This window comes from Psammomys obesus, unplaced genomic scaffold (genome assembly GCF_907164565.1).
Source record: "Psammomys obesus unplaced genomic scaffold, mPsaObe1.curated_primary_1811, whole genome shotgun sequence".
Classification (NCBI taxonomy): Eukaryota; Metazoa; Chordata; class Mammalia; order Rodentia; family Muridae; genus Psammomys; species Psammomys obesus.
Genome location: NW_026596117.1, coordinates 18,731,659 through 18,758,092, shown reverse-complemented (window position 1 = coordinate 18,758,092; position 26,434 = coordinate 18,731,659). Strand labels below are relative to the sequence as shown.

The 26,434-nt window shown below is 39.5% G+C and overlaps 1 protein-coding gene across 1 annotated transcript in view; it reads left to right on the top strand.

Moving 5' to 3' along the window:
* The window catches only part of Grxcr1 (glutaredoxin and cysteine rich domain containing 1), a 105,728-nt gene that overhangs the window by 575 nt on the left and 78,719 nt on the right, over nucleotides 1-26,434 (top strand). The window lies entirely within an intron of this gene.

The following is a 26,434-nucleotide window of genomic DNA, read 5'->3' as shown; positions in this document are numbered from 1 at the left end:
TAACCAAATTTCTAACATGTAAGTGATCTCCTCCGGTGTGTGAAGACCAGCACAGGATCTCTCTTAACAAAGAAAGAAGATGTCAGACTATAACGTTTAAAGCATTTCTTCAAAACCTAGATGTTAATTTCATTCTGGTCTATCATCCTTAAATCAGCATCATTTTCCACTTATATTGATATATACACCAGGTAAGGCAAAGTGTTAGCATTCAGTATAAATGAGTTCATTGTTACAATTATAAAGACATGATAAATGGGCATTCCTCCCATTTTCAGGGAAGGTGTATTTTTTGCAGCCCATTTTTTTGGGTTAATTTGCTCCTAATAGCTTTAAAGCAGTACTTGGAAAAGCTCTGAAAATACAAACAGCTTAAGATAGGCTGTGTTCTGCATATGAACATAGATATATGTGTTATTTAGATCCAGTGCCTTTGAAAATGATCTCATGTTCAGGAATATGTTTCAAATTTAGGGGAAGTATCAGTAGAATTATTTTGTTGTTGTTGTTAAATATATCAGCCCAGGAATAGTATTTTTTAATAATTACCATTAAAGTGGCAACTCATTTTTTTTCACTGTAATTCTGCTTTCTATTATTTTTAATATTTAAGTAAAATGACCTCTCATATTAAACTGTTCAGCGAGTCTCCATTCCATAAGTAATCAGGGATGATGGAAAGAAAGGACTTCAATCTGAATGTCACTCCAATACACGTTACTTCAAAGGAAGTTTAGAAAAGTTCAAATCATAAAAAAATATAAAAACAAATTTAGCTCTTAACTGGGGGGGGGGAGCATCTAGGAGTGGTGGTTATTTACATGTGTAGAACTTATTTATCCAAGACTTAATAGATGAAGGATGAGGTGAGGATCAAATTAAGAGACTGATGGTCATGCTTTGAGAGATAGGGGGTGTTCTTGCATAAATTTATAGAGATATGTCTACTCTGTCAAAGAAAACCTTACAAGAATTAGTTTCACCCATTATAAACATCACTAATGTCAAGGGGTAGACCAAGCTTCTGTATGACAATAGATTCTACAATGTGTGCATTCCCTGTGGTTAACTCAGTTTCTCATCATTTCAAGTGCCTTATGGTTTGAAGGTTTGTTCATAAAACTGCTATTTTAGTTTTAGTAGTTTGATTTGCATTTGCTTATCAGCCGTTCCAAAAACTGTCAGTTACGAATAAATATCACAGACTCCAAAACCTACAAGGGGAAGGTTTTCTCTCTCTGCCTTTACCCTAATAATGCTAAAAATGCACAATTGAGATGCAAAGAAAACTTCAAAGTGAAACTTTATCACTAAATTTTCTTAAATACCTGCATAGTTTTCTATGCATACCTGGGTAAACAATTTCATGAGAACAAATCCAGCAAAGTTGTTTCTGATAATCTCATCTACTCCAAGCTTTAAAATAATCAATATCTGCAGCCACAGGGTTTTGACATCTTTAATTTCATCATAATCATCATTGTCATAAAATGAATGTTTTTTTAGTCTCTCCAGGAAGAAACATAGGTTAAAGGAGCTTTGGCTTTGGCCCAAGGCTGCCAGTTGCACTACTCAAAGGGGCTTCATTCACTCCACTGAAAGAACAGTGTAGCTCTGTGTAATATGAGCAAAAAGCCTTTGGAGCATTGTGTGGAGAACAGATTTGATTCCTTGTTACTTGATAAAGAATGTGCTCATCACGAAGAGTATCCTGTATCTTGTCTTGGGATGATGGAGATAAGGAGGTGCACACAGGCCTCTGACAGTGGTAGAGAAGGTAGGAGAGAAACATAGAGGCTAACAGTGGAGGCTAATCATTCCACCACACCTATTCCCACTACCAGGTGCAGCTTCTTGGATCTGTATTTTCCATAAATTCCACAGCGTAAGCAGCAAACTTCCTGCATGTCACCATAACTTAGTGATTTATTTCAGGACTGGAAGTGAGTGGCTAGTTTCTTGGACATCTGGTTAAGGTTTCAATATACAGCCTGTCCTACTGAACAAGGAACTATGATGGAAGAAAGATCTTTCTTCATGTTTTAGGTTATAACATCTTAAAGCACTCAGTTTGAAACTTGAGCGGAAGTGCTAAGTAAAGATAAAACCATGAGAAGTACAGGCGAGACGCTTGGCTTCCTCTTTATTATTTCCTTGTGTGGTTACTCCTGCTCCAGAAAACATTAGCCTGTGCCAGAAAACATTAGCCCAGCTTTCCCAAAATGTGCAGAGACAAGTCGATTCAATGATCTTTTAAAACATTTTTACTTTTCTGTGCTACTTATTTAGAAACTTGTCTTTAAAGTGGATCTCTGACCTAGTTTCTATTCTGTTTGTTAGTTAAGTTATACCTCAGAATACTAGATACTGGAGGACACACAGTATTAATCAAGGTGATGGGCTAGTAACAACAGGAAGCCAAGAAACTGTGTTCACCCGGTGGGCAGGGGGACTTGGCAGAGGAATGGTGATCAGATGAATCATTCTAGAAATTCCAGTTGGTTTAGATTATAGGTCTTCAAGTCCATAGGCTGACTTTTTTTTTTAATCCTCCTCCATCCTCCCCACCCCCCCAGGTATCAAGTAGACAATGCTGAGTGAGGCATGAGGCTAACCTGGAAATCTGAAAAACCTCAAGTCTAGTTTTAGCCTGGAAACATGCATTCGTTAGAAACCCTTAAGCTAAAGTTTGGGATTTCCTTGTCTTGTTTATTCTTACATATGTGGAAGTTTGAAAATAATTCACCGACAGTGTGAAATGTAAATTTACCTGGGTCCCTAGGGTAAAAATAAGATTCCTTTCCATTGCTTATGCCATCAATATTTAATGGGAAAAATGAAGGAGACATGCATAGAGGTGAGATTTTTGATCAGATTAGGTTACTGGGAAGATCATCTCAGCGCTGAAGTTGAGCCATGTCTCCTCGTCATGGCTAAACTCATCATTTAGTTGACTTAGGATGGGTCCACAGGTGTTACCAATGCAGTCCAAGGCAGCTACCTCCTTTACAGCACCTTCTATTCTTCTTTAAGTATATTGCTCCATCTAGTAACACGATTTTACTCCCGATTAATGGAAGCATTTACAAAAACCCCACTACTTCTTCCTCTTCTTGCACCCCCCCCCCAAGCTAGTCAGTTATCCCATGCAAAACAAATTATAAGGTTGCTGAGTGACACACAGCTCTTAAGGCCCAGCTTGCATGATTAGATTGAGGTACTCAGTTTAATCCATTGTTTTTAAAAACTCGATTGATTTAGCTGCGATGTTAAAGTGTCTCAGTGTGGATCCGTGGTGCAGATAATTAAGGTTGTTTAGGCTTGTCATTACATTGTTATGGGTCTATATTTTAGATAGTTATCATTTCTTAACTCTATCCTCAAACTGTGTACGTATATTCTTGTAGAATATACCAGTTTACTTTCTATAATTTTAATTTCCTCTTGTCCAAATTTAAGACTATTAAAGAAAAATGACTCCAAAGAAGAATTTTGAATACATACATTCTGTCAGTACATATTACTTTATATCTCCTGTTAATGAAGCTGTACCTAGGGGCATTTTAAAGTTTTAAGACAAAAAAATGATATTTTGGCCTGGCAACTATCATCATGCATAGGGCTCTCTTGTATATTACTCTTACCTAAAAATCTTATTAAAGAAGCAAGAAAATTCTTAAATCCCCTGTGAAAATTAAAAAAAATCATTGTTTTTTTCATAATAATTGTTGAAAATATTATTACAACGCATGCAATCTATGCTGTTTGATAATGCATGTTCTTACTGTTACAGTTCAAGCACATGGTTCAAAGCTAATAATACACAAATTCTTACATTTGTTTTTTTTCTGCTTTTAAAAGCATAATATCAAATATAAAAATGCCCAAATTTACTTTTTAAAACTTCAAATGATGAATATATACATATGTATAATTTATAAGACTAAATATATCATGCTATGATATAATCTAGTCTTTTAAAATTTCATCATTAGGTTGTGAGGTTTTAAAGTTTATCATTGTTCTAATCTAGGGAAAGTCTGCAAAAATAGACTGCATTTATTCAGTTCTAGCAGTATATTAAAAAAAAAAAAACTACCAAAGACATTGTTTTTAATTGATTCAACTGTTGCGAGAGTTCACGTTTTTTGCCTCAAGAAAGCCCGATTTTCAGATTTTCTTTACACATAAATTAGTCACATACGTTTCTGGAAGTACTTTTATTCATCTCTCGTTCATGGTTGCTGGCCTGGCAGTATACTGTTATTCCCTGGAATACTCCTGATGACCTGTGTTCTGCATGGCTTCTTTGTAGCACTGTGTATAAGCATCAGCAATAATGCTTAATGCTGGTTAAGTAACGGCCTCAACACTAGGCATTACTCACATTACATATGTGTACTAACATATTAATTCCTCACAGGAATCTTACAGAGGAGTTGATACTAACAAATTACTTATTTTGGAACTCTTCTTTTTCCATATGAGAAAAATTAATTTGTAGAATTTAAAAAGTCATTTGTCCAGAAAAATTGTTACAGCCAACTTGCATGGATATAATAACCTTCTTAGTTATCAGGAATTGGGCATGGGCTTTAGGATATCTGATAATGATCCCAAATATTTTAGACAATTGCATCAAGAACACTCTTGACTTATTGTCTAAAAACCAGGAAAAACCAGGTTTCCAAATGAGCTGGTCCTGCTGATATATTAATTAAAGAATTACAGACCGATAGACCTTAGAGTCACATGATCAACTTTTCTTTACTCGGGTTTTTTTTTTTTTTTTTTTTTTTTCTTGAGACAGGGTTTCTCTATGTACCCCTGGCTATCCTGGAACTGACTCCATAGACCAGAATGGTCTTGAACTCACAGAAACTTGTCTGCCTTTGATTCCCAAGTGCTGGGATTAAAGGCATGCACCACTACTACTAGACTTTTCCTTACTCTTGATAGCATTAAACAACCTTAGAACCTCGGTAAGCATCTTAATTATACTTAGTTGTGCTCAAAATTTTGTGAAAGAAATATAATTAACATTGTTATGTCCCTCTTGAGAATGACTTTTAAGAATTATCATCACATCTACGTTTTGAAAAATGTTAGCCAATTAAGTGAAATGCGCATGGTGTTGATGGTTTCCTTCTGTTCCATCTCACTTGGAGATTTCCTATATAGAGTAGGGCTGGAGTCTGCATGTAGGAGTGATGCTAGCTTGCTCCATCCTTTCTCTTTGTTGCAGTTTTCCTCATTAATGCAAAGACATCTATTGTGTACTTACCATGAAGCAGAGGGCCTGACCTTAATAGTCAGTGTTATACTGTAAATGAGGTCCAAAGCAGGTACTGAAAGAATTTATCTATGAATTTGACTTTATCTCCCATCTTCAAAGGGTCCTCTGTATTTTGTTGACATGATATTATTTTCTGCTACTCATTCTTTTTTGTCAGAATTTTAAATATTTATTTATTTATTACAATTGATTTACTTTGTATTCCTGCTGCAGACCCCTCCCTCGTCTCCTCCCAGTCCCACTCTATGCCCTTTCCCTAGTCCCTTGGTAGGGGAGGACTTCCTCCCATTCTATCTGACCCTAGCCTAAGAGTTCTCATCCAGGGTGGCTGCATCATCTTCCTCTGTGTCCTGGCAAGGCTGTAACCCTCAGGGGGAGGTGATCAGAGGGCCAGCCACTAAGTTCATGTCAGAGACAGCCCCTGCATCCCTTATTAGGATACCCACTTTGAAACTGAGCTGGGGAGGGGAGAATCTAGGTCCTCTTCATACATGGTCCTTGGCTTGGAGTATCATTCTCTGAAAGACCCCCTGGGCCCAGGTATTTTGGCTCTGTTGTTCTCCTTGTGGAATTCCTGTCCCCTCCTTCTTCCATAAGGTTTCCAGCATTCTGATGATGCATGCTGGAGAGGTTATGGAGCAAGGGGAACCCTTCTCCATTGCCGGTAGGAATGTAACCTTCTCCAACCACTTTGGAAATCATTCTTGTGCTTTCTCAGACAATTAGGAATAGTGCTACCTCAAGATCCAGCTATGCCATTCCTAGGCATATTCTTAACATCTTGAATGTTTGTATTTTTCTCCTCTTTTGATATTCTGTTAGTAGATCATCATTCCATTTGTTTTTTTTCTTCCTATCTTGTTTGTGTATGTGTTATTTATAGTTTATCTCTGCCTTATAGACTGAGGACTGTAGGTTAATCTGTATCATCAAGAACTTTTAATTTTAATCCTATAAGTCTTCAGATAATTAGCAGTTACTTATCGAATTTCTGTGAAGTTTATTGAAATCTTTAGCTCCATCAATATTACCCACTCTCCTCGTTTTGTGAGACTCTTCTCTATTGTTGTGACATTTTAATTTGTGTAATTTTGGTTTTGATTCTATGACCTCAACCTTAGGAATCAGCCTGAAGTCAGACTCCAGAACAACATGCTGAATAAACATACACACACAGCAAGATGACTTGTAACCAACAATAAGCTCTTATATAGCACACAGTAACCATGTAATTAGGGAACTGGCCCAAGACTGCTCAAACCACATTATTTTTTGTAATTATTGTTATCGAGACATAAACCATATATAATTTAGATCACCCATTTAAAGTGTACCCTCAGATACGTTTAGTGAGTTTACTGAATTGTTTACAAACTACTTAAGAATGGTTTCATTATCTAAACAGAAAATCTGTGAGCAATTGCTCCTCATTTCTCTCACCCCCTCCTGCCTTTCCTTTCTCTACAATTTTCTTTTGCTATAAAAAATTACTTATCTACTTTCTTTCTTTAGTTACCTGACTATTCTTGCTAATTAAACATATTCTTCCTATTTAGCTGGAACTATACATTCATTGGCCAACAGCTCCACATTCCTCAATTCATGACAGTCACTCAAGTGTCTGCTAATCACTATTCTACTCTCTGGAAGACCAATATTTTATATCCTATATATGAGATCATGTGATATTTATATGTTTTATTTCAGCTAACCTATCAATCTTATTGAAAGTTTCATTTAAAAATAGTACAATAGTATATTATCAACATGCCACATTTTCATATTCATTTACTTAATAATGTTTATCTAGGACGAGTCCATGTTTTAGCTGCTGTAACTAGTGCTGTAATGAACACAGATGTGTAGATAACTCTTTGGGGAAGGTTGTATGTGGATGTACTTGAGGGTATATATTCTGTAACTATTGAATGAATATTCTACAAATATCTATAAGGTTCATTCTACCTAGAGTATAGTTTCCTTGAAAATTTTGTGTATGGACATTCTATAATCTGTCCCTTTTGCTTTATGCTTTCAGGTCTCAGGTTTTGGGTGCATATACATTTGCAATCGTTATCTTGTTAAACTAACCTCTGTGTTATTATGTGATTATCTTCGTGGTATCTTTTACATGTGTATGAGAATACATCTTCTCTTGCTGTCTGTTGGTCTCCACTTGAAGGGGATAGTTTCTCCATCTTTTTACTTTCAGCTGACACATTTCTTTACAGATAAAGAAGTTTCATTGGGGTTCCAAATGGTTGAGTCTTGTTTTTTTTAAAATTTATTTTTATTTTTTAATCACTTTACATCCTTGTTGTAGTCCTATCCCTTCTCCTTTCCCAGTCCCACCCTCTCACTCTCCCCCCGCCTTTTCTCTTTTCCTCAGAAAAGGGAGATCTTTTTTCTATCCATCCCAGCTCATCAAGTTGCACCAGGACTGAGTATATTCTCTTTCCCCTGTGGCTTGGCAAGGCAGTCCTGCTAGGGGAAAGTGATCAAAAAGCTGACAAGTGAGTCCGTGGCCAATACAGTCCCCACTTTCCTAGAAGACCCACAGGAGGTCTAAGCTGCCCATCTTTGTAGGGAGCCTAAGTCCAGTTCCTGTGTGGTCCTTGGTTGATGCTTCACTCTCAGCAATCCCCTCTGGGGAGGCTTGGTTTTTGTTTTTAATCCAGGTGCCTACTGTATTTCTTTTAATTGCAGAATTTAACCTATTTATTTCAAGGTAATTATTGCTAGAAAAAGAAATACCACTGTAATTTTGTTCATTATTCTAAATTTGTTTATTTTTGCTTATAATTTTTTTTTTGTGGTTGCATGATTTTTCCTCAAGTAGCATATATTTTTTTTCATTGCTCTTCTGTTATTAGTGTATCATTATAGTTTTTGCTTTGTGGTTACTATAGTACTTAAAAAAAACATGTAGTTACAACAGATTTTAATCTGATAGCAATTTAACTGTGGTCATAAAAATATTCCATATTTTTACTCTACTGATTCTCCCACATTGAGTTTTTGAACTTACGTATAATTTATAACTCTATAATGTATATCCCTTAATATCCCTTTGCGGTTATGATTTGTTTTTCCTCTGGGGTTATGTGTACACATGCAAATGTTTGCGAGTGCTCATGTATCCCGTGTGGAAGTCAGAGTTCAACCTTAGCTATTCCCTCAGATTCTGTTTATCTTGCTTTTTGGAGACAGAATCTCTCTTTGGGACCAGTGGTACACTCATTTGGCTATGCTGGCTGGCCAGTTAACTCCGGAGATCCAACTCCTTTGTCTTTCCAGGTGGGGGATTAAAAGTGGAAGCCACCATGACTGGCTTTTTGTGTGAGTGCTGGGGTTGAACATAGGTTGTAATGCTTGCGTGACCTTCCTTCTCTTTAATAATTTTGTATTTTTAAATTTTATATTAGAACACAGTATTAGTGGTTTCTAAGTTTGATTCAGGGCTTACCACTACCCCTAGGGTTCCTTACAAGACAAGCTCAGTCGTAAGCACTCTCAGCTGTGTGTCTGAGAAAGTCTTTGTTCCTCCTTTATATGACATACTTTCAGAGTGCAGTGTTCTGGGTTGGCGTGGTTCCATCATTTCTTCAGGTATGTAATCCCACCCCTCTGCCTTGTAGTGTTTCTGCTAAGATGTCTGAAAGATAGGCAGTTTCTTATATGACATTTGCTTTACGTTGCTGCTTTCAGAACTCTCTTGGAGTCTGAACATTGATAATTTCGTTAGAACATAGTTTCTTGTAGTTTTATTTTTATTAAATCTGAGTGGTGTCCTTTGACTTTTTTGTACCTTTATATTTATATCTTTCTGCAGGTTTGGAAAGTTCCATGCTGTTACTTCTTTAAGTAAGCTTTCTATTCCTATCACTCCTCCCTCTTTAGATGCTATGCTATAAATCATTTATGCTTTCCTCATTCCTTTTCATTCTTTTTTCTTTTTCTCCTCTGATTGGAAAATTTCCGTGTCTGGGTTGCCACCAGCTGGCCCATCCAGAATCCCAGGCTAGAATTAGTAAAGATCTAGTGCCACCAAAGAACGTCAACAAAGGTTCGAAGAGGCTACCATCTCATCAGACATGCAGGCATCAGCGTAAGGACACCCAGATGACTAAAAATCAGAGAAACATGGCACCATCAGAAGAAGCGAAGAAAGCTCTAGAAACAGATCAAGACGAGGCAGAGATCTTTGAAATGACAGACAAACAATTCAGAATTGTCCTTTTAAAGAAGTTCAGAGAACTACAAGAAAATACAGACAGAAAACTAAGTGAAATTCGGGAAATAATTCAAGAACAGCATGAGATGTTTGACAGAGAAATAAAAGTTAATCATTTCAAAATAAAAATCCTGGAGGTAAAGAACAAAATAAGTGAACTGGCAAATTCAACAACAAGCTTCAACAGAAGACTCGATAAGGCTGAAGGAAGAATCAGTGAGCTGGAAGACTGGACATATGACTCTCGACTTTAAGAAAGCGCTGTAACAGCTGAGCAAGACAACCTCTCTTTGGTTACTTGCTCATGCTGGCAGAGTTTCTGATATATTTCAAAATTTGTATAAGAGTGAAAAAATATATATTTTGTCTATAAAATTATACACTTATAAAAATATGCCAGTGCCTCATTCATTGTTGCCTAGAGCACATTTGCGTAACTATGAACTAAATAAAATATCATGCAGAAAGTTTTAATTAAGAGAAGTTTAATATTTAATTTTATATGCACAAATATACGAATAATTTGAGGTCTCCTTTCTTAAGTTTCTTTTCCCAATAATTACTATTTTACCTAATGTTTGACAAATTATGACTTAAAACATTTCCTTGGGAGAGAAATGGATTATAATTTTGCTTGTAACTTTTCAAAAAAAATTAATAGAGGATGGCAGTGTTCAATATCTAATCAATTTCTAAGCAACAGGTGGGAATTGTGAAAAAGTTATTTTTTTTCCTCTCTGTTTTATAAAACTCATGGTCTGTAACTTCTCTACATGGAAAGCCTGTTGGAGCTTGGTTAGTCCCCAAGGGAAACAGAATAGTGAAAGCCAATGTCTTGATTTACCCCAGATAGTTTTTGATAAAAGAGAAGGGACAGCTAGAGAGTCTGAGCAGCGAACTGGTGGGGAACAAATGATGGTTGTCTTAGGTAGAATGATGAGAAGAACTACACAGGCTGCAAACCCAAGGGAAGTTGATGAGTCCAGCGCTTGAGAGGAATGACTTCATGGGCTGAAGCCAAAAAAGCATGGAGAGTCTCAGTACCAGACCGTGCCACTGAGCCTTCATTCTTATTTGCATATTATTCATAGGCTTTAATGGGAATTTCAGACCTTCCTTTGATAGCTATCAGCACTGTGCTTGCACGGCATCTGGAAGAAATGATCTCTCCTCCCACCCTGCACCCATAATAAAGATTTTTCTGAATTCCTTCTAACCTGTTCCAATTAAACATGTACGTTTGCATTGATCCAAGACTCATGGCTTCCCCTTGGATAGAGAGCTGAAACTTTGCACTCAGGTCAATTAAGCGTATATAAAAATTGAGGCTTATAATAATTATGGTTAAGAAAAGGGGGAATAATAGTTACTGATCACCTCAATCTGCTAGTCTTCTGTTGGTGCTGAGATGAATCACAGTTAGATTCGTGGTTTAAAATAATGCAGGTGTATTATTTTATAGTTATGTTGTTCAAAGATCTGAGTCTCACAGGATTAAATCGAGGTTTTGGCATAGCAATCCCTCTGGAGCTTTAGAGAGTATATTACTTTTATTTTCCAGCTTCCAGAGGGTGCCCACATTTCATTTCTTAGCTCTGGATAAGTCTCACTTCTCCTTTCATTATTATGTCTTTTCTGACTTTCCTTCTTCACCTCGAATAAGCCTTTGTGATTGCCCTGGGCTCAGTCAAATAATCAAAGACAACCTACCATTATTTTTAGAATCTTCAAAATCCATATGTTAAAGACTTGGTCCCCAGCTGGTGGTGGAAACTGGAGGTAGTGGAAAAAATAGGACCCAGGACCTTGAAGATGTAGGTCACTTCTGAATGTTTTATCACTGTATTTTTGCCTAACACTTCCACGTTCCTTTCTTCTATTTCCTGATGATTATGAAGTGAGCTACTTTGCTCTACTGCATCCTCTCTGGCATGATGCTTCGTCTTACCACTGGCTGAGAAGCAACAAAACCAACTGACCATGGACTAACACCTCTAAAAACGCGAGGCCAATTAAACCTTTACTTCTTAAGTTGTCTTTCTCGTGTTTATTTGTCACAGAGTTGGAGAGCTTACTTACTGATAAACGAGGACTGATAAGTGGAATCATCTCTGTGGTGATGCTCAGCAATGTTGCTAAGAAACTTTGAAGTTGCTTTGCAGAAAGAGCTTGGAAAGGTTTGGAAATGTGGATTAGAGAAGCCCAAGAATGTTGTGAGTGCGTTTTAGTGGAAGACTGTGGTGATCGTAGAAGACCAGAGTGCTGATGGTAATACAGATAACGGAAATGTGCTCTTGAAGTGTCAGATGGGACCAAAGACCCTGTTGGGAATCAGACTAGAAAATTCATGTTACATTGTAAAGAAACGTTCTATATTTAGGCCAGGCCCATAAACTTTGGATCTAGCCACACTTAAAGGTAATGAGCTAGTTAACCTGGTGGGGAAAATGTCAATGCATTCAGGTAATGTCACAGTTATGGTGGTTGTATGAAGCCTGATTTGCAGTGAGAATGAAGATGAAAGAGCAGAGTAGAGTTCGGAAACGAAAGAAACATATAAATTGGGGTTCAGGGAGGTGTGGTTGTTGAAGAGGTTAGTGCCATTAGAAAGGAATCAAGTATTTGGAGGCATAGATCAATATGTACTTGACTTTTTGTATACATTTGGTCCCTGCCCATTCTTGTCTTTCCCTTCATTGTCTTGCCACCATGAGTTAAGCGATTTCACTCTGCCACACGTCCCTTTCTATGATAGTGTCGTAAACAGGAATCTGGAAGCAACAAACCCAAGTAATGCTGACAGCAACCTCAGAAACTGTCAGTGAAATAAATCTTTTCTCTTCTAAGTTGTTTTCCTCTTGTATTTTTGTCATAGCAATAAGGAATTACTATACCAACTTGTATGAATTGCAGTGTCTACAAAAATTTGTTTTGTTATGAAGAAAATGCTTGTAGGTTGTGGGGATTATGATAGAGGCATTTTGTCACTTATGATTTTGTCTACACTTTCTGATATTAAGGTAATTTTGTTTATATTAAGGTTGTATAAATAGGCTAAAGTCTTGTACTAAACTATATTTTTTCCTTATAGAGGTTTCCATATATGTGTTATGGCTACTTGAAAGCATAATGCAATTCTAATCTTTCATGATAGATGTTGACAGATATGATAGTAACAGATACAGCACAATTGGAGGTTCAAAGTAAACGTGAATGATTACACTCACATTTTCTACATTGTTTCCACTATCATGAGAGGGACATCTTTGGAAAATCCAGTTGTCCCAGAAGCATGAGAGAGACAAAGACCTAGATTCAACTGATAGTTTGAAGCCAACCCTGTAGAACTCAGCCTTTTTCAGCCAGACTCCCAGGAATCTTCAGACTCATGAGTGAGCAATGCCTGCATAATATTTTATTTTACTCAGGTTGGTTGGTTTTCTGAGCAGCAGAAGAATATTGAGTATCCTTATCAGAGTTTTACAAATGGTAAGTTACATATGTATCTGCCTGTGTGCTTGACTTCAACAGTTGGGCCCTTGTTTCATAAGCAACTAGTGTTTAATGTATGACTAAGTGTGCGATGTCAAGGTCATAGCTTGGTATGTGATTTTTTTTCTGAGCAAAAAAAATTTACAGGAAAATACATTAAATCTCAGCATCCTACAGTGGTCAACTCTACTAAAACTGATCATATTGGGATAATGTGAAGGCCATCCATTATCTGTATCAGTGTGGCTTATGGCTACGTTAGCTTAAGGCTAATGATTTTCAGGGTCACATTATACTGATGGGACGTTGACTTGTGACTAACTTGTCTTTTCTTGGTGAACAGATTCATGAGATTAAAAATTTTAATATAATAAATCACCTACTTTTATTATATATACTTTCTGGTTTTCTTTCTACATTTATTATGTTCTAGGTATTTATTGCTCCATATTGATAATTTTGATTGTGACAAATTATCAGAATGAAACAACAAATGTCTTAGGAGTAAAAAGAAATGAATTTAAAGGTAAATATTGGCAATAAGGAATCAAATGTTTCTTGGTAACTATTAGACATCACTACAGTTAAATTAATAGCATCAGGGAAAGAAGAGAAAAACATGAGAGAGGAAGAGAGGGACAGATGAACACAGTAGCTTTGACAAAGTCCACATCAGGCCCAGAGATTCCACAGTATCTCCTATCAAGTTTTTTCAGAATGAAGCTTATACATTACTCTTGCCATGGTAAAATTTTTGCTCTGAATAAGAGTCACTAGTATCTGAAGGCTTAGGTATCATTGCTATTACTTGATTGTTTACTGCTAAATGTCATGTGTTGGAAATACAGTTTTCCATGTATTTTTTTTTTTGGGAGATGGGCCCTGTTAGTAGTTGTTTCAGTTATGGGATGGAGCCCACATAAACGGATAAAATCTTCTATCATAGAAATTGGTTAGCTATTACAGGCATTTGTCTTGATTTCTTCTTTTGTGATTGTGTAGTCTTTCCTTCCAACTTCCCCCAACTTACAAAGCACAGTGAGATCTCAACAGATATAGCCACATAATCTTCAACTTTCCAGGAACATGAGCCTAAGAAAAACCTTCTTTTGTTCATAAATTACTCAGTTTCAATAGTTTACAATAGTAACAGGTAGTGGAATAAGAGAGAAAATTGGTCCCGAGAAAGTGAGCTGTTTTTAATATAAATACCTGAGACATGAAAAAGCTTTGTAACTGGGTAAGAGGTTAGGGCCACAATTGCTTAGAAATACATGTTGGAATGACTAGTCAGCTTTAAGGGGAAGAATGGAGGGTGGGACAGGGATGAGTGGAGGGAGGGGCCTACAATCTGGATGTAACATGACAAGAAAAATAAAATTTAATTATTAAAAAATAGAAGAATATAAAAGGCTTTGGAACTTGTCAGAGATTACTTAAGTGGTGGTGGTCAGGACAGTAAAAGAATCAGTTATGATCTTTCTCATGATGTCACAGATGGAGAGTAGGGCCATCTAGGAAAACATCTGCTCTTGTATGAAGCACCAAGGAGCTTGCTGAACTGTGATAGTTCCTGAAGGCTTTATGAACTGCAGAACTTGAGAATGATGAACTAAGGGTCTCTTCTTCCACCTCTTCCTCCTCTTTCTGTTCATTCTCCTTTTTCGTATTTCCCATCTCCTACTTTTGGATTGGTAGTATCTGCTACTTGTTTCCTCATTGCATTTTGGAGGTAGACGAATCGCTCTTATATTAACAGGCTTTATAGCTGGAAGTAATTTTCCTTTAGTCTTAAACAGAAACCATAATATATGAGCAAAAGGCTAGGTGTGTGTGCAAAGCCCAAACAAAGCATTATGAGACCAAAACATAAACCTCTAAAATAGTATTGAGCTCATTTTGTTTTGGCTATCTATTACTGGACATGTGGCCTGCCCTTAAGTGTGTTTTGTACACCAAGTGAGACTCCAGTGGGGGGAAAAACAACTAGATTTTTCTTTGTGAGTGGTTGACACTTAACAGATACCTTCTGGTTAGGAGTGGGGCTTGTGTCCACATATCTCAGCGCTGAGATCCTGTCAGGCTTGTACCTATGTACACTGCTATCACAGTCTCTGTGAGTTCCTGTGTGAGTCAGTCTTGTTACGTCTGGAAGACACAATTTCCTTGGAGTCATCCATCCCCTCTGGCTCTTGCAATCTTTCTGACTTCTCTTCTGCATGAGCTCTGAGTAGAAGGTTAACCCCAACTTTCAAGGCTTTTCCCTAATTACAAAATCTATACATCTATCTATATGATATCATTATCTACATGAATGTATATCTATCCATTTCTTTTACCTCTTAGGTTTCTACTTAATTATAACGAGAAACGGGTGTTTGCTGACTCAGTTATAAGTTGGTCTTTGTAGAATAGACTTGGTGATGGAAGCTAAAGAGAACTGGAACAGACACAAGGACTGGGATAAATTGGGTAAATGCCAAGACTGAATGAGTCCATTTCTCTCATTTCTCCTTTCTGTTGTTAGTCATTGGTGATATTACTTGATTGCACAGGACATTATTTGACTTGTTTTTTCTGTATCGGATTCAAAGTAGTTTCTAGCTTCTATTTTTCAGAGTGGACTAGAATTTCTGTTCATGGTCTTTCAGGTACTTTCCCTACACACCGATAACAGCCCAACGAGGGTGTAGATCTGCACAATGGTCCTGATCATGGGTCTTGATGTGTTTATCTCCATCACTGTGTTCAGCTCTGTGATGCGTTGTGTGGTAAGCAGCTCCTGAAGCTCTCCCACTGCCTCTTTCCAGAGGCATCCAGGCTTTTGACAACACAGTTCTGACAGTTATTCTGACAGAAGCAAGAGGAGACTCTGGGCTTTGAGAACCAAAGATCCATTTTTGCTTGTGAGAAAAAGAATAGTGAAAACAGATTACTCTCTAGTAGTCTTTTAAATGATTAATGTGCTTGCCTCTTCTCCTTTTGTAAGTAACAAGAGTGCACTCTGGAGGGAGATGGCCTGGATTCAGATGGAGTCTATGTATTTTTTTGTTTGTTTGTTTTAGCTATGTATCCTGGAGAAATATACTTCTATACACCCCAACTACATTATGTTTTCAAAAAAATTAAACAATGTTTCTTGAAATGTATGTTATTAATATATTTTCCTGCTTTAAAAATGAAATTGATATTATGGGGGAGAAAAAGAACCCCACTAGGCAATGACAGTTCAAAGATTAACAGCACACAATTTCTATCCTGAGGGAATCTTGGTTTATTCTTATGAAAAATATCACACGTCCATAACATAAAACATAATACGAACTGAACTCAGGAGCTTTTAAGGGGACAGATGTAGGACATCTGACCCAACTGTGTAAATCTTAATAAGAGTCTGTTGGCCCCAGACAGTGTCCTTTAGACCTAAGGCTGTGTAGGAAGCAGCAAGCCACTGACCACTTTCTTGCCAGACGCTCTTCTCTCTGGGAAACCTCAGTGGCTGCCTCTAAACTTGGCTCAGCTTCTGCTACAAGAACCAGTTTTCCTGAGGCCAGTTCCTCTTTTTGACATCCTGCGTTGGCTCCGGCCCCTGCCCTTGCTGTGGATGGCATGGATCCCCTTCCCTGTCTACTTGGCGAAGGATAGCTAGCCACCCACTCTCCTTGTGTCTCTGCTGCCCTTCCTCACACCTGTCACCCCCACCATCCCCAAAGCCTAACCTGCGCTTTATGGACAGAAGCAAATGCATTTTCTTCTGGGTTGATTTCTCATGTTTTTTTTTTTTTTTTTTTTTTTTTTTTTTTTTTTTTTAAAGAAAAACAAACAAACAAAAACAAATACACCACCCCAGAATGATTTTGTCTCTAGGGAATGTTCTTAGCTCCAAGCCACAGAGGACACTACTAGACAAGGCTTAAAACACAAGCGATTTGATCTATTCCGTAAGAAGTTGGGAGCAGCAGTTGCTGAGGTTATTTGGTGGATTACCATGTGATAAAGACCCAGACTTTCTCTGAGGTTCCGCTTTATACAAGGGAACAGGGGACATCAGTGTGCCCTGGTGGGGTTCTTAGCCTCATTAATAAAACAGTTTAAGAATGAGCTCAATGCAAACTCAAGGACAGTTTTATTAGAATTTCAAAGAAAACCCTAGGGCAGGCAAGCTGTATGCTTAAGCTTCTTCCACGTGGAAGGGAACGGCAGTAAAAGGGCAAACAATTTTGTGTTAACGACTATGAAGTGTTAGTGTATTAGTCATCTACCTTATCTATGGTCATCTACATTGTTTGTATGATCTACCTATAGTTGGATGCCAATTGTATAAGTTTTTAAAAAGTACATTTGGGCTAGGAAAATACTTGCTGAGCATAGGTGGAGCTCTGAATCCAGTCGCCACCATTATCAAAGGCAAATAAATGAAAAGAACATGGAGCAGTTGACGTGCTGAGATTGATGGGGAAAATCTCCCAAGGCCCTTCTTCTAGATGAAGAGTTACAGGCAATTAATGACTGATAAGAGGAGGAGGAGCATAGGTCTTTCCCAGAGGTGAACACTCTGATAGGTTGTATAATACCAACTCTTCGATCGAAAAACTTACATATGAGCAACACTAAACTATTTGGTTTAAAGTTACAGGTTGTATTTATATATTGATTTGTGTGTTTGTGTGTGTGTGTGTATGCGTGTATGTGTGTGTTTGCATGCATGTGTGTATACTTAACAATACCAATTCGAGGAAAAGAGGACATCTGTTTGTGAGGGAGTGATGGGGGTGATGAGAGAGGTTTTAGAGGCAGGAGAGAGAGGGGGAAATATAGATATAATTCACATATATACAATTTAAAAATTAGTTAAAATTAAGAAATGAAGACTGGAAAAGGTGCATGCTGCAGTGGACCTGGCTGGAATAATCTAGAGGAGAAGGCAGCTTCCATGCAGCTGTGCACATGGCTTTATTTCTTCTTGATATAAATAAAAAAAAGCATAGAACACAACTGTGTTCCTTCCCACAGCTCCGCCCTTCTGGCTTGTCTCAGAAGCCAGTCCCCTCAGGGGCTCTGCAGGCACTGGGCTGGAAGTCATTTCACATCTTAGAAAAATGCTACAAAGCTCTCTGCATGCAGAGCCACGCAAACCTATTCTCAGAAAGGCTCTGAGCAAACTTTCTTTGGCTTGTCAGGTTTTGCTAGTCAACAAGCTTATTTTTTTTTTAATTACTTGAAAGTATACTACCATATTAAGAATAAAGGAAAACCCTTTCATTGAATGCCTGCATGGTTACAAAGAGCTTTTTTTTTTTTCATTTATTGGAAATAGATTTTTTTCTCACATAATATATTCACATAATTTTTATAGTTTTTCCTCCCTCCCCTTTCCTCTCAACCTCCCCTTCCACCCGAATCCCTTTCTGTCTCATTAGAAAACAGTTTTCTAAGGGATAACACTAAATAAAACAAAACAAAACAAAACAATAGCAAGACTAACACAATGGAACTGGACAAGACAGACAGAAGGAAAAGAGCTGGAGAGAAAGGACTGTCAGGTCTCAAACCCCATACAAATGGCTAACTGAGGTGCTTGTTTAAGTATAGCAAAGTGGATCTGGCTGCCAGGTTCTCCCAGCATCCCTCAGTTCTTGCAGGGTATGGCTGGTATACTCGCCCCCTAACATAAACCTCTCCACTCCAGGGACTGGGCTGCCCTTCCCTATATCATCCAGCTTTTTGGTTACCTGACCTTTTTGGCTACCCTGTATTTCCCCTCTTCTTTCCCTCCTCTTTTCACAGTGCCTGGCTCAGGGTCATGTTCACTCTGGGTTCTCCCAGATGTCTCTATCTTTGGCTATTCCACACAATTCCAATAAACCTTCTCCTCCGTACATAGTAGCAGCCAGGTCCTTTCTTTTTTGTTTTATTTTTTTTTTCACTCAGGCACAAAAATCAGAGACCTACTGGTTCATACACTTGGGAATCCCATAAAAATAATAAACTGAAAGCCATTTTATGTGTGCTTGTGCGTGTGCGTGTGTATACACGCACACACACACACACACACAGAGGACGTGGTGCAGACCTATATATGCCCTATGTGTGCTGCTTTAGTCTCTGTAAGTTCATATGAGCTTTGATCATATGATTTAGAGGGTTTGTTCTCCATTCCCTCTGGCTCTTAAAATCATTCTGCCTCCTCTTCCACAGGTTTTGAGCTCTCAGGGGAGGATTCGATGGCAATATCTCATTTAGATTTGTGTGTTTACGTGTGTGTGTGTGTGTGTGTGTGTGTGTGTACGTGTGTGTGTGTGTGTGTGTGTGTGCTGTTTGGCTGTGCATCTCTATTTGTTTCCTTCTGCTGCAGGAGGAAACTTCTATGATCATGGCTGAATAAGGCACAAATTTACAAATACAGCAGAATATCGTAGGAGTCACTTTATTTTATTTTAATTTTTTGGCTTTACCCTAGGTCTCTTGGTGAACTTGTCTGGCTCTTGGTCACCCAACCAGTGTCAGGTATGGGTTCTATCTTGTGGAGCGTGCCTTAAGTGAAATCAGATATTGGTTGGGTCCCACAAGCTTTGTGCCACCATTGATCTAGTGCAGTGGTTCTCAACCTGTGGGTTGTGACCCTTTTGGGGTCCCATGATCCTTTCATAAAGGTCTCCTATTGGATATTTACTTTGTGATTCATAACAGTAACAAAATTACAGTTATTAAGAAGCAACAAAAACAATTTTACGGTTGGGGGTCACCACAACATGAGGAACTGTACTAAATGGTTGCCAGCAGTACAAAGGTTGAGAACTAACCACTGTCCTAGTGTATCTTGCAGGCTGGGTACCATTGTAGATGAAAGAGTTTGTGGTTGCTTGATGCTTACATTTTTTTTGGTAGCATGCAGAGTTCCTTCCTGTATTAAAAAGTAGGAATGAAAGTAGGAATGAAAGTTCAATGTAGGCGTCAGCTCAACTTCTGTGTGTTCAATGAGTTGGGTACTTGTAGCTTTTGGCAATGGGGTCTTGCTGTCAGTTTATGGAGAGCAATCTATAGTCTTGGCAACAAGTACTATTATTTTTTAATAATACTGTTTCTTTATTCCTTGCAAACTTGTGAGGTGGATTTTTAACCTCTTAATTTAAACAGTATAAGATAAAAACATACCCTAATAGTTAAAAGGACAATGAAAGCATCTCACCCTAAGTGTTTCCAACGTCCTTTTGGTGTGCCACCTGAAATTCTTCCTATTGCATCTCCTTTTCTTTATTCCAAAGATCTTCTTTGTCTTGAGTTCCTAAGAAACAGATCTGGAGATGGGACTCTTGTGAAAAACAAGTTATAAGGGGCATGCTCAAGAAGAAAGGATGTGCAGGAAGCAGCTAGTGCAACCAGGAGGCTGAGCAAGGAAAACCAGGCATGAGCATCAGTTCATGCATTCTGGGTGATGTAGGATGCAAGCTCACCTTCCTGAGGTCCAGGCTTCTGTTTCATCTGTCAGTCTGCCTGTGGCTCCTGGCTGTGGGATTTAGCAGGCAATGTTCATGGCAGCTTAAGAGCAGGTCAATGAGATCACAGCATATCACCACAGTCCACCTCTTTGTTCATTTGCTTCCTTGAGCTAAGTTTGTTCTATTCTGGTACAGTCTTGCCACAGTTAATGGAATACATTATAGTTCCTAAGATGCTATTGGTCTTGAAGTGATTGCTTGTACTCAGTTTCTCCTCTTAACATTCACTTTATTTACTAACCCCCTACTCTGAGCTAGGACTTCTGCTCATCTTGGTGGCTTACAAGGTTGGAACGCCTGTCTTGTGAATGTCTTCAGTTTCTGAGCTTTTGGCATTACACTCTCATCTGACAGTGGTTGGTGTATTTGCTCATTTTTATTCAAATCCCTCTGAGCGCCAAGTGAGACAACTGAGTGTCAAATATATTTTTTCCTGTCCCTTATGTGGAGTAACTTTGAGACAGTCATGGGTAACTGTCTTTACTCTTATGGAAACTTTTTTTTAATTTTATTGATTTTGGAAGATTTATTATTATTATAGTTGTTGTCTTGGTGGTGGTGGTGGTGGTGGTGGTGGTGGTGGTGGTGATAGAGGTGTGTGCATGTGTGCCTACAGAGGCCGGAAGAGGACAATCGATCCCCTGGAGCTGGAGTGACCCATGTGGGTACTGAGAACCAACATTCAGGTCCTCAGGAAGAACAGCAGTGTCCTCAAGTGCTGAGCCCTCTCTACAGCTCCTTGTAATTCTTTTCCATACCAGCTGAATCAGTGTCACTGTGTGCCCCAGGTGACAGGATATCCACTCAGTTTACAGTTTACTGAAGTACTAACTTGTTATCTGGAAGAAGAGTTCCCTTCTGGAGTCAGGGACTTAAACTACTCTATCATTGCAGGGTTGTAAAGCAGAACACCTCAGCTGGGTGACTGGGAGTGATGGAAAATGGTTCCTATGTAGCTATTGGCACATATGTGCCATGTGATGGTGGCAGATTAGGGAGAAGCGTCAAGCTGAAGAACTATGACCCTTTCCCCCAGATATCTTCTTCAAGCAGACACAGCAGCTTGATTTTCATTCATGGTGTTGCTCTAAAGCTCTTTGGTTTCAGGGCTGGTTAGTGGGTACGTGAGAGGGCACTGTCCTTTCCTGCTTAAATGGCTTGAATGCTTGAACCTCCTTGAGCCTGATCTTAGGTGAAGCCCTCTCATATTGTGATGAATTGCTACTATGCCTGCCTGACCTTGGGATTTTAAGTATGCCCATGTACATATGGTGAATGCTGAAGGGGAATCCTGGTGGCTGGATATGGTTCCTATTTCCTAGAGCTCAGGCCATGCCAGTGGCTTTTGCTCAAATGTTGTGAATGTTCTCTTGCTTATGAGATGGTCATGCTCCAGAGCCCCAGGGCTGCTGCTATGACTTTCTTATTGAGGCAGACTAGAAAGAGAAAAAAAATGGTGACCTTCTCTAATAAATATAATTCTATTATCATAAGATCTACTGGGATGTATGAACTAAGGTTCAGGGTTATGTTATGTATGAACTAGGTTTATGCCTAAGTTTGGAGCCATCAAAATCCTTCTTTTTGGTCTTAGATCTGAACTGGTAGGTAGCCTTTTATGCTCCTGCATAAAGGATTCTGAAGCCAACATTCCACCATGCACTGTGTTTCTTTATTAAGCTGGAAGTTGAAAAGTCTAACAGGTCTTTTGCTTTCGAGGAGTGGCTCCAGCGTACCCCTTATCACTAGACCCCCAAATACTTCAACAGGAGTTAAAAGTCCTTGACTTGGGGCATGCATGCAGAGGGTGGAGGAAGGGAGGGATTGGGACAGGAGGAGGGAGGGAACACAGGGGGGGTACAAAGTGAATAAAGTGTAATTAATAAAGAATAAAAAAAAAGAAAAAATACATACTTGGATACCTTAAAAAAAGTTCTTGGCTTTTTGTTAGGATCTATTTTGGATTTACCTCAGGCTTTGGAGGAGAACACATTCATTTGTCAAATGATCCAGAGCCTTAGGTTTTCTTGTTCCTCAGGCCTTATCACAGTGATGTTGCTGCTGCTTAGGGGCCAGTGTGAGCTCTGTGGTGTATGTCACTGGCTGATCATGCTCACACAGACCTTCTGCATGGAATGCCCCAACTCTCTGAGAAAGCACTTCTCTGTCTGGAGAGAAGGGCTGCTGAGAACAGCTGGGGATGGTGCAGCAGCTTGGTGTTGGGAAGAATGGAGAACAGAAACCAGTATCCATTGTACCCTGTCCATATAAGGCTACATCACCAGGAAACAGAAGATGGGTGCTGGGGAGCAGAGAATGGATAAAAGTTCAGGGTATTTGGATCTGTAACTGACAAACTGCACTGGAAAGCAGAGAGTTGTGTATATGCTTTAGAGAAAAGGAAGAGGGTAGAATGGGTCCTTCAGAAATGCAGAAGTCAGTTGTTAGGTCCATGGCAGTTTCAATTGGCCATGGCAGCATTTTCACACCACAGAAATCAGAAAATGATGCAAATTAAAAATCTTTGCTGGAAGCAATTTACTATGGTCACAGGCTCTTTCACTTTCCCCAGTTTGGCTCCCTGATTTTTGTGATCGTCATTGAAAATACACAGAAAAGAAAACCAAAGAGTAGAAGATAGGTACACAGAATAAAGTAGTTATCTTCAAGAGACTCCAGTGGGCTGTGGTCACTGTGAGAGTATTTCACTGCAGAAAATACTCTCAAGGCTGAGAATGGGCAATGGCAAAGAGAACCATTGTGCCAATCTATATGTAGGGAGCCTTTATTCTATTTTTTTATATTAATTACATTTTATTCACATTGCATCCCAGCTGTAGCCCCTACTATTTTTCAAGTCTTTGGAATACACAGATGTTCTGAGGTATGTTGTTTTCCTTAACAGGTCATTGACAGGCCTGTTGGGGTTGACCCTTAGAAGACGATGCAGTGACATGTGATTGTTCTGTTCCTGAGAGCATCTTTCTCTTTCATTATCTTAAAAGGCTCCTGGAGCCAGGTTTAGGTGACCATCAATTAAATGACTTTCTGTACAGACTAATATGTCACAGCTGCTTTCAAGATCAGAAACAAGGCTTACATCCCATTTTCTGGACAGTAATTAGAAGTTCTGTAGTTCTAGTGCTTGCTTTTAGAAGCTGTTTGTTGTAGGAGAGGAACCCACTCCAAACAGCCTTCAGGACCAAGTTGCCCACTTCAGAACTCTGGAAGTGAGACTGTTAAAAAGCTTGCCAAAATAGGAAAAGGTGAAGAGCAATAGTGCCCTTTGCTTCCCTGCTCCCCAAACCCCTACCCCAACCACAAACAAACTGTACATACTGAATACTTTCTCCAGTCAGGCTCAGTGCCTGACTGAGAAAAAAGGGAAAAAACGTTTTCCCTTTTTCCAAAATGCAATCAGAAAGTGCCATCTGGTTAGTCAATTTTTAGAGTCATTATTGTTATTTTCTCATTAAAAAATTCATCTGCCTCCTGGGTCTGATTAGTAGCTGTCTGTCTACCTTGCAGGGCACAGAGACAAGCTCTCATTTCCTTGTTTCAGCCCCCAGTCTTTCCCTGGGCTCAGATGAGGCAAGCTTTAATCGCCATTCTTCTCTGCTGAAGACGGGCTGTTGGTTCTCTGTTGCATTTACATTTAAATCAAATGTCTCGGTTTGATGTACATGCCCGCGTTTCTCTCAGAGGCAGAGAATGAAGTATGGACGTACACGCTGGTAGTTTATGGAGGCAATGATCCTGAAGCAAGGGGTTGGGGGTGTGGAAGAGTGTGGGAAAGGGAAGGCATGGGTGCATGCATTACCGCAACAGACATCTAGGCTTTGAATCTGTGACTGTGCAGGTGCAGGGGCCAGTGCTGATGTTTATGGCTCATATTACCTCTAGAGGATATGGACAGATCCTTGGTTGGGGCAGCTTCTGGAGACCACATGGATGTACAGGGGCTCTGCAGACTTGACCCTGCCCTCACTGGAGCTAGAGAGCTGGCCTCATCTCTCATCAGCTGCAGCACACGGGAGAGCAGGCTCTGCACCTTGCCCAGGCAGCACAGTAAGGCTGGCCCCTGAACAAGAGGATGTGGGTGAGCGAGGCTCTGGGTCGAGAGCAAGGGAGAGCTGTTCTAGCCACTCATCTGGCATGAGGTGGCATGGTGATGTCCTCTGCCCCTACAGTAGCCAGGAGAACTGGCCCTGAGGTCATGAGAACAGGAGGCTAAGCCCTGCTCCTTTACTGGCTGTAGCCCTTGGGAGAGTAGGCCCTGCCCCTCACCTGTGCAATACAGTGGAACTGAGCCTGATGAAGAAGCATGGGTGAGCCAGCTCCGAAGTGTGAGGACTGGAGAGCTGGCTGCAACACTTGGGAGAATGGACCCCGAACCTTGACTGGGCAGCACAGTGGAGCTGGCTCTGGAGGCATGAGTGGCAGTGAGCCAGCCCTGAGGGCATGACTGCTGGGGAGCTGACCCTGCTTCCTGCTGATGGTGGCATTAGGTGGCCTAGCTGGAGCAGTGCTGGAGAGCTTTCCAGGCTGGTGTGGATGAGGGAGAACCCGGCAGGCTGACCAACTCAGCTACCACCCAGGCCCAGATCCAGGGCTCTGAATTGGTCCCACCCCCAAATCTATATAATCTGTGAATGGTTGGGATGCAAGAAAGGGCCAGTCCTGCTGATCTAAAGCTGCAGGATCTCCACAATGCAGGGCAACAACAGGATAACCAGGAGGAGTCCTGGTGAGGATGCTATGCTGATGGTGTCACAGACACCAGAGATCTCAGACCTGACAATGACTCATTGCAATGAGCAATGCAAGTGAGGATGTGTGGACAGAGGGAAAAACTGTGGAACACACTGTAACACACTACAGCTTCCACAACGAGATGTCTCCTATGCTTTGTTGTTGTTGCACGTGTGTGTGTGTGTGTTTCGTTTTGTAGGAGAGGCTGCAAGAATGAAGGGTAGATATGAGAGGACAGGTCGATGAGTGGAACTGGGGTGCATGATGTGAAACTCATAAATAAACAATAAAAAGTTAAAAGAACACTAGCCTGTATTTTCAATAAGAAACACCAATTACCTTTTCTTCACAGCTTAATTTATCCATCAACTTATTATCAATATATGTTCTTGTGGGTTCTCACTCACTGGGTTGTCATCACCATTGATTGCCCGTATTTAACTTTCTAAATGTTTCAGGTTTGGCAGGTAGAAGCCCTTTGAAACAGGTTCTGGTATCTTTTCCACAGGACCCTGTCAGTTTTCTGAGCACTTTTGTACTTTGAGACACAGATGACTACAGGTTTATTTGGTATTTTTCCTGCCTAGTTCATGACTCAGTCGGTTGTGGTCGGTGTAGAATGATATTGGACACCCAGCCCTGGGTGATAGGCTGGCTCATTGCTGCTGTCATTTGAAGTTCGTGTTGCTTTTCTCCTTCCTCCTTTGTGTAGAAGGTCATGTGCACTTTTAGTTTTGCTACTACAGGCTTTATCATTTGCTGGATAACGTGACTCAGATCTATCAAGTCCCCATTATCTGATCACTGGCTGGATCTGAGATCCCAAATCTGTTCAGGTGGTCCTTATTCAGGACTCTTCTATCTTTAGGATAGTTGAAGTTTAAATGGAGACATTCAATATATGACTGTGCACGTTGATGAGAGATATATTATCTCTCCCTCCTGTAATATTTTACCCTAATGTGGTTGGTTTAGGGTCAAACTCCATAATTTTATGTAACAAAACTTAATAATTTACTCTTTAAAAATAGAACTGGTATGAGGCTGGCTTCTGTAATTTAAATTTATTTCCTGCCTTTGGAGGCTGCTGATGTCTTCCCAATACATGGAACACACACACACACACACACACACACACACACACACACACACACACACACA